A 13448-nucleotide genomic window follows, 5' to 3' on the forward strand; every position below is an offset into this window, starting at 1 on the left:
TAAGTATGCCCACACCTGCTCTGCGCCTCTCACCACGGGCAACTCCAGAGTGGAAGAGAGTCCAACCCCTCTCAAGAGTACTGGTTCCAGATCCCAAGCCGTGCGTCGAGGTGAGTCCGACTATATCTAACGGTCTGATGAAGTTTCAACAATAAACCACAAACTTTGTATTATGAGAAAGAACCAGACTCATTCTTTAGGAATCCGAAAATAAGCTCTATTTTACGAGTTATGCACGAATTCGGATTCTCCTATAAAACGAATTCCTTAACTCAAACCAAGTTAAGACTGCTTTGTCCTTCATATTTATTCATGTCTAATCAAGTTTCAATGATAAACAACGTTGTACTTTGTAGAATGAGAAAGAACTTCTTCAGCAATAAGCATCTCTCGACAAATGACGAAATACAGATTTTGCTATAAAATGAATTGCTATCAGCCTGACTTAAAACTGTTTGTCTTCCTTATTTATCCACTTCAAATCAAGTTTCAACAATTAAAAAAATTTTGTAGTTTGAGAAAGAACAACTTAATCTTGAGCAATTAGTATAAAAAGAAGGTAAGCAAAGGTGCGAATGTCAAACCATACATGATCAAAACAGGGAGCGGAGGTGTTTGGCTGAGACAAGGTGTGAATGTCCACCCATAATCAATGAAAAGCGGGCAACAAGTAGGTTCGAATGCCCAACCATACATCATCAAAAGCAGGAGTGGATATGTTCGGCTACAAGAAGGTTTGAACGTCTGACCATAGTTTGTAAAAAGCGGGTAAGAAAAGGTTCAAATGCCCGAACATACACCATCAAAGGAGGGAGCGGAGGTGTTCCGCTGTAAGAAGGTGTGAATGTCCGACCATAGTTGGTAAAAAACGGGTAAGAAAAGGTTAAAATACCCGACTGTACACAATCAGTAGCGGGTGCGGAGTTGTTCGGCTACTAAAAGGTGTGAAAGTACGACCATGGTTTGTAAAAAGCGGGTAAGAAAAGGTGCGAATGCCCGAAAATGTATGATCAAAAGAGGGAGCGGAGGTGTTCGGCTGCAAGAAGGTGTGAATGTACACCCATAATTACTGAAAAATGGGTAAGAAAAGGTGCGAATGCCTAACTATACATAATCAAAAGCAGGAGTGGATGTGTTCGGCTCCAAGAAGGGTTGAATGTCTGACCATAGTTTGTAAAAAACGGGTAAGAAAAGGTGCGAATGCCCGACAATGTATGATCAAAAGAGGGAGCGGAGGTTTTTGGCTACAAGAAGGTTTGAATGTCCGACCATAGTTTGTAAAAAGCAGGTAAGAAAAGGTTCAAATGCCTGACAATACACCATCAAAAGCGGGAGCGGAGGTGTTCCGCTGTAAGACGGTGTGAATATCCGACCATAGTTGGTAAAAAGCGGGTAAGAAAAGGTTAAAATACCCGACTGTACACAATCAATAGCAGGAGCGGAGTTGTTCAGCTACAAGAAGGTGTGAAAGTCCAACCATGGTTTGTAAAAAGCTGCTAAGAAAAGGTTCGAATGCCCGAATATATACCATCAAAAGCGGAAGCGGAGGTGTTCGGCTGCAAGAAGGTGTGAACGTCCGACCAAAGTTTGTAAAAAGCAGTTAAGAAAAGGTTCGAATATCCAACCAAACATAATCAAAAGCGGGAGCAGAGCTGTTCGACTGCAAGTAGGTGTGAATGTCCAGCCATAATTACTCACAAACGGGTAAGAAAAGGTAATATTGCCAGACCATACATGATCGTGTGACTGAGAGACGTCTGTGAGTTCTGAAGGAAAAGTAATACATCATCAGCATAAAGACTTATTTTATGCTCAATATTTTGGGATTAATTACTCACAAACGGGTAAGAAAAGGTAGTATTGCCAGACCATACATGATCAAAACAGGGAGCTGAGGTGGTTCAGCACCAAGGTGTGAATGTCTGACTATAGTTTGTAAAAAGCGGGTAAGATAAGGTGCGAATGCCCGACAATGTATGATCAAAAGAGGGAGCAGAGGTTTTCGGCTGCAAGAAGGTCTGAATGTCCACCCAAAATTCCTGAGAAATGGGTAAAAAATAGGTGCGAATGCCAAACCATACATCATCAAAAGCAGGAGTGGATGTGTTCGGCTACAAGAAGATTTGAATGTCCATCAATAATTGCTTTAAAACATGAAAGAAAATTTTCGAATATCAAACCGCACATGATCATAAGCGGGAGAGGAGTTTTTCAGCTGCAAGAAGGTGTGAATGTCCACCCATAATTACTGAAAAATGGGTAAGATAAGGTGAAAATGCCCAACCATACATCATAAAAAGCAGGAGTGGATGTGTTCGGCTACAAGAAGGTTTGAATGTCTGACCATAGTTTGTAATAAGCGGGTAAGAAAAGGTTCGAATGCCCGAACATAGACCATCAAAAGAGGGAGCGGAGGTGTTCCGCTGTAAGAAGGTGTAAATGTCCGACCATAGTTGGTAAAAAGCGGGTAAGAAAAGGTTAAAATACCCGACTGTACACAATCAATAGCGGGAGTGGAGTTGTTCGGCTACAAGAAGGTGTGAAAGTCCAACCATCGTTTGTAAAAAGCTGGTAAGAAAAGTTTCGAATGCCCGAATATATACCATCAAAAGCGGAAGCGGAGGTGTTCGGCTGCAAGAAGGTGTGAACGTCCGACCAAAGTTTGCAAAAAGCAGTTAAGAAAAGGTTCGAATATCCAAACATAATTAAAAGCGAGAGAGATTGTGTTCAGCTGCAAGTAGGTGTCAATATCCAGCCATAATTACTCACAAACGGGTAAGAAAATGTAGTATTGCCAGACCATACATGATCAAAACAGGGAGCGGAGGTGGTTTAGCTGCAAAAAGGGGTGAATGTCCAACTAAAGTTCAAATATATTAACAAAAGCGGGAGGAGAGGTCTTCGGATTAGAGTGGTTGAAATTTCCAACCATAATCTATAAAATGCGGTGAAAAAAAAAGGTGTGAAGGAATGAATTTTATAGCAAAATCCGAAATCATGCATAACTCCGCATAAGGAACGTATTGCTCAACCAAAGGGATGCTTCTTTCTCATTCAGGGTAATATGAGGAACTTTATGCTTGATACATTTTAGACATGGATAACTATGAAGGACAAAGCAATTTTAACTTGGTTTGAGCAAAGCAATTCATTTTATAGGAAAATCCGAAATCGTGCAGGACTCATGAAAGTAAGCTTATTCTCGGATTCCTGATCCTCCAGTGTTGCTCTTTCCTATACTGCAAAATACAGCCTTGTTCTTTGTTGAAATCGATATAGACATTGATAAATATGAAGGACAAAGCAGTTTCCACTTTGTTTGAGTGAAGGAATTAATTTTATAGCAAAATCCCAAATCAAGCAGAACGTATGAAAATAAAGCGTGATTTCGGATTCCTGATCCTTCAGTGTTGCTATTTCTTCTACTGCAAAATACAATGTTGTTCTTTGTTGAAGTCAATCTAGACATTGATAAATATGAAGGACAAAGCAGTTTTAACATAGTTTGAGTAAAGGAATTCATTTTATACATAAAATCCCAAATCATGCAGAACGTATGAAAATAAGCTTATTCTCGGATTCCTGATCCTTCAGCGTTGCTTTTTCTTCTACTGCAAAATACAATGTTGTTCTTTGTTGAAGTAAATCTAGACATTGATAAATATGAAGGACAAAGCAGTTTTCACTTGGTTTGAGTGAAGGAATTCATTTTATACATAAAATCCCAAATCATGCAGAACGTATGAAAAGAAGCTTATTCTCGGATTCCTGATCCTTCAGTGTTGCTTTTTCTTCTACTGCAAAATACAATGTTGTTCTTTGTTGAAGTCGATCTAGACATTGATAAATATGAAGGACAAATCAGTTTTAACTTGGTTTGAGTGAAGGAATTCATTTTATACATAAAATCCCAAATCATGCAGAACGTATGAAAATAAGCTTATTCTCGGATTACTGATCCTTCAGTGTTGCTCTTTCTTCTACTGCAAAATCCAGTGTTGTTCTTTGTTGAAGTCAATCTAGACATTGATAAATACTACCTTTTCTTACCCGTTTGTGAGTAATTATGGCTGGACATTCACACCTACTTGCAGTCGAACACCTCCGCTTCCGCTTTTGATGGTATATATTCGGGCATTCGAACATTTTCTTACCAGCTTTTTACAAACCATGGTTGGACTTTCACACCTTCTTGTAGCCGAACAACTCCGCTCCCCCTATTGATTGTGTACAGTCGGGTATTTTAACCTTTTCTTACCCGTTTTTTACCAACTATGGTCGGACATTCACACCTTCTTACAGCGGAACACCTCCGCTCCCTCTTTTGATGGTGTATGTTTGGGCATTCGAACCTTTTCTTACCCGCTTTTTACAAACTATGCTCGGACATTCAAACCTTCTTGTAGCCGAACACATCCACTCCTGCTTTTGATGATGTATGGTTGGGCATTCAAAGCTACTTGTTGCCCGCTTTTCATTAATTTTGGGTGGACATTCACACCTTGTCACAGCCAAACACCTCCGCTCCCTGTTTTGATCATGTATGGTTGGACATTCGCACCTTTTCTCACCCGCTTTTTGCCAACTATGGTCGGCTGTTCACAGCTTCCTCTCCACCATACTTGTATGGTGGGATATTCACACCCACTTGCATCCGAAGACCTTTTGTTGATATTTAGTCGGTCATTCGCAGCTTACCCGCTTTTGGCAAACTATGGCCTTCATGCAGCCAAACACCTCTGATCTCGCTTTTGATGATGTAAGGTTGGGCATTCAGACCTTGCTTCACCTGCTTTTCACCAAATATAGTCGGACATTCACACCTTCTTGCAGCCGAACACTTCCGCTCCACCTTTTAGTGTTCTATCACACCTTTTTTTTCACCGCATTTTATAGATTATGGTTGGAAATTCTCAACCACTCTCATCCGAAGACCTCTCCTCCCGCTTTTGTTAATATATTTGAACTTTAGTCGGACATTCACACCTTCTTGCAGCTGAACCACCTCCGCTCCCTGTTTTGATCATGTATGGTCTGGCAATTCTACCTTTTCTTACCCGTTTGTTAGTAATTATGGCTGGACATTCACACCTACTTGCAGCCGAACACCACCTCTCCCGCTTTTGATGATGTATGGACCGGCATTCTTACCTTTTCTAACACATTTTTCAGCAATTATGGTCGGAGATTCACACTTACTCACAGCCGAACAACTCCGCTCCCGCATTTGATGGTGTATAGTCGGGCATTCTCACCCTTTCTCATCAGCTTTTTGCAAATTATGATCTGACATTCACACCTGCTTTTGATAATGTATGGTTTGGCATTCGCACCTTTTCTTACCCATTTTTCAGTAATTATGGGTGGACATTCACACCTTCTTTCAGCTGAACACCTCCTCTCCCGCTATTGATTGTGTACAGTCGGGTATTTTAACCTTTTCTTACCCGCTTTTTACCAAATATGGTCGGACATTCACACCGTCTTACAGCGGAACACCTCTGCTCCCGCTTTTGATGGTGTATAGTCAGGCGCTTGAACCTTTTCTTACCCGCTTTTTACAAATTATAGTCAGACATTCACACCTTGCAGCTGAGCCACCTCAGCTCCCTGTTTTGATAGTGTATGTTCGGGCATTCGAACCTATTCTTACCCCCTTTTTACAAACTATGCTCGGAGATTCACACCTACTCACAGCCGAACAACTCCGCTCCCGCATTTGATGATGTCTTGTCCGGCATTCTAGTCTCTTCTAACACATTTTTCAGCAATTATGGTTGGACATTCACACCTACTCACAGCCGAACACTTCCGCTCCCGCATTTGATGGTGTATAGCCGGGCATTCTCACCCTTTCTCATCAGCTTTTTGCAAATTATGATCTGACATTCACACCTACTTGCAGTCGAACAGCTCTGCTCCCGCTTTTGATTATGTTTGGTTGGATATTCGAACCTTTTCTTAACTGCTTTTTACAAACTTTGGTCGGACGTTCACACCTTCTTGCAGCCGAACACATCCACTTCCACTTTTGATGGTATATATTCGGGCATTCGAACCTTTTCTTACCCGCTTTTTACAAACCGTGGTCGGACTTTCACACCTTCTTGTAGCCAAACAACTCCGCTCCCCCTATTGATTGTGTACAGTCGGGTATTTTAACCTTTTCTTACCCGTTTTTTACCAACTATGGTCGGACATTTACACCTTCTTACAGCGGAACACCTCCGCTCCCTCTTTTGAATGTCTATGTTCGGGCATTCGAACCTTTTCTTACCCGCTTTTTACAAACTATGGTCGGACATTCAAACTTTCTTGTAGCCGAACACATCCACTCCTGCTTTTGATGATGTATGGTTGGGCATTTTCACCTTTTCTTACCCATTTTTCAGTAATTATGGGTGGACATTCACACCTTCTTGCAGCTGAACAACTCCTCTCCCGCTTATGATCATGTGCGGTTTGATATTCGAAAATTTTCTTTCATGTTTTAAAGCAATTATTGATGGACATTCAAATCTTCTTGTAGCCGAACACATCCACTCCTGCTTTTGATGATGTATGGTAACCTTTTCTTACCCGCTTTTTGCAAACTATGGTCGGATATTCAAACCTTCTTGTAGCCAAAACACTCCGCTCCCTCTTTTGATCATACATTGTCGGGCATTCGCACCTTATCTTACCCGCTTTTTACAAACTATAGTCAGACATTCACACCTTGCAGCTGAACCACCTCCGCTCCCTGTTTTGATCATGTATGGTCTGGCAATACTACCTTTTCTTACCCGTTTGTGAGTAATTAATCCCAAAATATTGAGCATAAAATAAGTCTTTATGCTGATGATGTATTACTTTTCCTTCAGAACTCACAGACGTCTCTCAGTCACACGATCACACTCATAAATAAATTCTCAGCACTTTCTGACTACTCTATCAACTGGTCTAAGACCACAGTTCTGCCCATTAACTGTAGGGTCCATAATATACCTGCGATCACTTTACAGTCAGGAAATATTAGATATTTAGGCATAAACATTTCCTCCAGGCTCTCAGAGCTAACAAAGCTAAATTATGTGCAATTATTAAAGACAGTAGAGGACGATCTCTCGTTGGAAGTCCTTACCTATATCACTTATGGGGAGAGTTACATCCATTAAAATGATGATACTACCAAAAGTTAACTATTTGTTCTCAATGATCCCCATAAAACCATCTGCTACTTGGTTTAAGTCACTAGATTCATGCATCTCCAAATTTCTGTGGAAAAACAAACCACCACGTATTAGTTTAAAAACCCTACAGAAGACCAAGGACAGTGGTGGATTAGATTTACCTCATTTTCAGCACTATTCCTTAGACAATAGGTTACAATATATATCAAAATGGTTTAAACCTTGTTGTTGTCACAGTTCCCAGAGACGTTGTAATCGTTGAGGATTCTATATTCACCCCCTCATTAGAGGCACGTAATGCAGATTGATGACACTGAATCTTCTTCTCTGTTCATTGCTGGCATCATTCCCAGCATCGTAAGTGTTCGTGGCATTGTTAGCCTCTTCTTCTGGATCTTGATATCGAGAATCCTTTTGTATTTCTGGTTTGTCAGTCCTCTGTCTTCGTTCACCGGAGTCTTTGTCTTTTTGTCCTTGAGTTTGGTGATTTTTTCTTCTTTTGATGCCTTGACACAATGTGACAGGTGATACCACGTGGGAGATCCTGTAACTTGGATTGCTGTCCCTGTGCTGCGAAATGGCTGTGCTGCTCAAATGGTCTCTCCTTCATCATGGTTACATGCTGCCATTCCGACATCTCGCCATTCCGACATGGGTCTCCAATTGTCGGAATGGCGACACTTAATTTTTTATCAAACGTCCCACCATTCCGACACTTTTTTCCTCCTATGGTCGGAATGGCGGTATGTTTTTTGTTTTTTTTAACATACCGCCATTCCGACAGTTCCTTTTAATAGCCTATTTTTTACCCAAAACCATTTGCACTAATGATATGCCGGCGCAAATACGCCCTAAAGTTTGTCGCACAAGCTTTGCACATGCAGAGGCCACAGCCTCGCAAACAAACTTTAATAATCTATTATCAAAATCCCCTGAATTTCAAATATAAAAATACAGATATTAATGTAACTCTGGCGAGACTGAAACTGATTAAGCAGAAATACAGTGTCAGTGAGCTGTCACAGCAGCCAGCTGGAGCGGAGCTCTCCACAGAGCCCATGCGTCTTTTGCACGCTGTCATCATATGCAAAAGTAATAATTGCAATTACAGATATCACGGCTACTGCACAGGACACAGTTGCGAGCACTCTGCCTTGCCTTGCCAATAGGAGAAGATAGAAATGACAGCATAGAACGTATAAAACACAACAAAATGCAGTAAAAACGTTTATTCATGTTATTCACGTGATTTATGAGTACTCACTCCAATTTTGGGAAGCGCGGATGGGTTTTGCGCATTTGGCACAAACACACAGCCGCAACGGTTGTAGCTTTATACAGCCTGTTGATATCTTAAGGACCTAACTGGTCACACCTGGGACTAAATGTCATGTAGAGATTGTTTTTACATGACATTACAGCTGAACATATAGCTTTCATCCACAAACCAACGTGGGAGAGCCCGAAGACGCATGTGCCAGACGCACATAGGCATGCGTAAAACCAATTTTGACCACTTCATACTGTTTATTTGCTTTCTTTTAGTTAACTTTCGTTTCTTTTGGATTCTTGTGCGTGTTATGGAGCCGTTTTGGTCCATGTTTGTAAGCCTTTTTTTCCTGGATTAAATTTTCGGAAGTTGAAACAAGTGGCATTGGAGTGTGTGATTGAAAACCACCGCGGACTGCTTCTCCTCCTCCAGTTGCCGAGACTTTGTGTTTTTAATAACGCTTGTCTATAAACATGTTAAACATATAAATTGCATGAACAGAAAGAAGGGACTCACCTGTTGAGTAACACACATTTCCTTATACGAAAAGCCTTGTCGGAATGGTGGGACATTTGAACGTCAGAATAGCGGGATGTCGCAATGGTGGGATGTCGGAATGGTGGGACGTTTGCATGTCGGAATGGTGGTATGTCGGAATGGTGGTATGTCGGAATGGTGGGATGTCGGAATAGCGGGATGTCGGAATGGCGGGATTTCGGAATGGGTGTTGCCACCCCCTTCATCAAATACACAGTTATTTATACATCACCTTCCACCATGAAGCGTTGTCCCTTTTTGTTTCTCTCTTTGTTCTTAAAATGCTGTTATGCATGTCTAAACCAATCCATTAAATTAGATCATTTTGGCAGTAAAGCGATCTACAATGTGCTTGGTCGCAAAGCTGCTCATCTGTGGTAAACAGCTCTTCAGAAAGGCATTCTTCAATTGATTTCACTAATTCTATGTAATAATTTTGTGATTTCCTACAAAACTAGACTTCTTCTCCCATCTGTCTGAGTATTTAATATTGTCTGGGTCCCGTTAAAACATGTATTTTTCCCATCTAATTCCTTGTTTGCTTTAAAACAAGTATTCCCCATTTTCTATCCCTTCAGTAGCCAACCAGTTTGTATGGAGTACACTGGAGCAACTTGACTGATCAGTAAAACACTGCTTTTGTTGTCACCGCAAGGCTTCCCCCGTCGGTTGTTTCACTGAGACACTACTGAGTAACTATAACTCAACACAGTTTATACACATAACATTCCTATACATACTAACAAACAAACAAACAATTATTTATCGCAATTTTCTCATCTCTGTTTGAACGTACACCCAGGTAAATATTCCTGTAGTCTTCTCATACCAACTATGGACCCATTCATTGTTTAACTTCACTGTTTTGCAAATCCTAATTGAATATTACACATTGACATTGAACTTTACTTGATAAGCAGGTCTTCATTGCATTCAGCAGCCTATATGTGAGCATCTATGTGTAAGCTGTTCTTCTTTGCATTTATCAGCAGCAAGCAATTCTTCATTGCACATGCATATGAAAATAGTAAAACAATTCCAATGCGTTAGCGAAACCTTCTATATCAGGAGTGTCCATCATGATGCTGGGAATAGAACCTCTTTCCCAGAATAGTTCAACCTTCATTACTCAACTGATCATAACTCCGCAATGAGCACATTTCAAAGTATCATTCCTCTACATATATTCAAAAATCTATGTGTAAATGTTTAATATTTCTTATATTTGTTGATGTCATTCTGTGTGCATGTGGCCTAAACCCAATCTCTGTGTGGCAATTTTAATTTAAACAAGTTGAACTCTGCCTCTGATCATTTAAAAAAGGTGTGTACCAATATCAACCTTTCTCAGGTAATTACAGATCCTACAAAACCAAAGAGATCCTTCAAGGTTGTCCCTGATTGGCTCAATCTTAACAAATCAAAGGTAGAAAATCCGCAGTATCTGAACTTGGTGTTAGTTATCACTGCTCAATAGCCTGTATCAGAATTGCAAAAATGAAAACATTAGGTCCACGCTTGGTATCCAGATCCTGAAACATCTCCATGAGCAGGCTTTTTTTTAACTGATCTGTTGAATAGTTATATGACACTGTTAAAATCCCAGATGAAGATCTAGCACTTGACCATTTTTGTAAATCTTCTAATTCCATAGTTGATAAACACGCCCCTTTTAAAAAGTATAGAACTTAGAACAGGTCTATCCCTGGCTTTCGACAGAACTGTCTTCTTTACTTTTTTTTCCCCTTGTCCTGTTCAGCATTATGTCAGAAGAATTGTAGTCTGAATACCTTTGATGCCAAACAGATTTGTTTTGCCAAGGGAAGTTTTATAAATGTAAAGCTCCCCTTGATGCCCATTTATTTATTTCTGTTTACAATATATGACATGAACTGAACTGAACCGGACCGGGGGACAAGGAAAGAAGAAAAGGAAAGAAGAGGAAACAGAACAAAAATAGAAACAAAAACCAGACAACCAGCTGCTACACCTGTAAAAAACAAAACAGACAACAATCCATGTCCTATGAGGGGAATCCAGCCTTAGCGCCACCAGGAGCACCTGAAAGCAGACAAGCAGAGAAAAAACAAACACACAAACAAACAAAAACAAGCACAAGAAGCGGCAATCGCATACAACACAGCTGTGGATATAGATGACCTGAGACGACATGATAATACATCAACTGCTTAGTGACCATGCTACTGGACTAATGAATGTGTGTGTGTGTGTGTGAGAACATGCAACACCCATGGCACAGGACCTACATGATAACCGTGCTTAGTTATGAGTGTATAAGCGTACAGGGCCACAATCCACAGCCCCCCCCCCCAAGCAATCAGAAGCAGGCAGAGAGGGCCACAAGACCCAGGCCACCAGCAGCCCCCACAGAGCACAGAACCCAGGCAGCCCACCGCAGGGGCAACCACGCATCCACCCAGAAGACTGCAGAGGAAGCCCCCGGAAAGAGCCCCCATAAGCATAGGGCAGAGGCACTCCGGGAACCAGGGGTAACAGCCCACCGACCCCGCCAGGCCCCAGCCGCCCAGACATGGGCCGTGCACTGGACCTGGGCCCCAGGAGCCCGAGCGCCCCCAAACCCCCCGGCAGAGGCCCCACCCAATACCCAGGAGGGCCAAGCGCCCCAGACAGCCACAAAGTGGGTCAGCGCCTGCCCCAGCGCCCCTGGCCAAGTGCCCTGGGAGTCAAGACGTGCCCACAGGTGGGTGAAGTCGCGAGCAGTGGGGAGAGGCAACGCTGATGCCCCATCGGGAGAAACACAGGCAGGCCAGGCGACAGCAAGTCCCAGATCCAGGCCCAATCATTACCACACACACTTTCACGTCCCATACATCCACACATCCACACATCCTACCTCCCTCGACTCTGCTGGGGTGTAGTGCAGCGGGCACACCAGGAGGCCAGCAACCCCCCAGCCACTACAGACCCCGAACCAGCAGAACAATTAATTAATCCTCCTGGCCCCTCCTGCCCCGAGCAGACACCAGGAAGCAGGGGTGTGCGAAGAAGACCCCTCCCCTCACCCTTCTGGCTCTTCAATATTTTCTAATAGTGAGCAATTTAAATTGAGGGGCAGCCAAACTTGTAGAACTGGGAGCGCGGCACTCTGGGCAGCCTACATACCCAAAGAGCCCCGCCCACCAGATGCCACTCAGTGTAACCACCCCCCAAGACCTAATGTGTGTGTGTGAGTGTGTTTGATAAGTAGTAATGTCTAAGGTGTAATTAAAACAGGGGCAGGGAACTGCAGAGTGCAACCAAAGGGGACCACCTACGTGGCCCCATCCACTACACCCCACCGAACACACACGCCCCCAAAACCCTTCATGTGTGAGTGTGTGCTGTGTACAGGAGCCAGAAGGGAGAGGGGTATGGGGATATATACCGGGGGAGCTACTCTCCCCCAGAGAGGGCAGCCAGGGACTGGCTGCAATAGGCATCCCCGCTACCTGGGAGCCAACAATGGGCAGGAGGGCCTGATGTCCACCAGGCTCGGGGCCTGCAGCAACCATATTCCAGGAGCTACTGTACCCCCAGAAGGTACCCATCCCGCCCCACCCCACTCAACCCAACCCCACCCCGGAGGACCTCTACAAAAAACAAACAAACAAACCACCCGGTCACACCAGTCGCAGCAGCCCGGGCCTGAGACCCACCATCACCCAGCAACCCACCACCACCACTATGTGATAAAACTAATCAGAGGGGACCAGAGAGAATGAAATTCAGCCAATTGATGTTTTGAGGAGGCAGACATTGTTTCCATGCTAATATAATCTAAAAGAAAATTTCTAAACTGGTTAATACACAGATTGTTCTTCGCTTTCCAGTTCATGAGAATAGTTTTCTTTGCGATACATAACACTGTGACAACCATGTGTGCTGAGTTAATTTCCATGTTGATGTTGTCTAAGTCACCCAGTATGCACAGTGTGGGGCATGCAGGGATGCTACACTTAAGCCATGTTGATAGGTCCTCACAGACTTCAAGCCAGAACTTCTGGACAGGCGCAGAAAACCACAAAGCGTGTGCATAATCATCAGGTGTGTTATCTGTGCAATGTGAGCAGATGTTTGAGTGTGTTAGACCCATCCTGAACATCCTTTGTCCTGTATAGTGTGTTCTATGAAGGATTTTGTATTGTATGAGCTGTAAATTAGGATTTCGAGTCTTTATGAAGGTGTTCAAACATATTTGTGGTTAGAAGCTATGACCAGAACTGATGGATAACTCTGCCTCCCATTTTGAGGATGGAAGAGACATTGTGTCATCTATCTTAGACAATAATTTATATATTTTTGATAGTAGTTTTGGGGTACAGCTGCTTAGAAATTCTGCTACCCTAGTCGGGGGTTGTAAGTCTGGTTGGTGGAGGATATATCCATCCATCCATCCATCATCTGCCGCTTATCCGGGGGTCGGGTCGCGGGGGCAGCAGCTTGAGCAG

This window comes from Leuresthes tenuis, unplaced genomic scaffold (genome assembly GCF_036924035.1).
Source record: "Leuresthes tenuis unplaced genomic scaffold, fLeuTen1.0.hap1 SCAF_8, whole genome shotgun sequence".
Classification (NCBI taxonomy): Eukaryota; Metazoa; Chordata; class Actinopteri; order Atheriniformes; family Atherinopsidae; genus Leuresthes; species Leuresthes tenuis.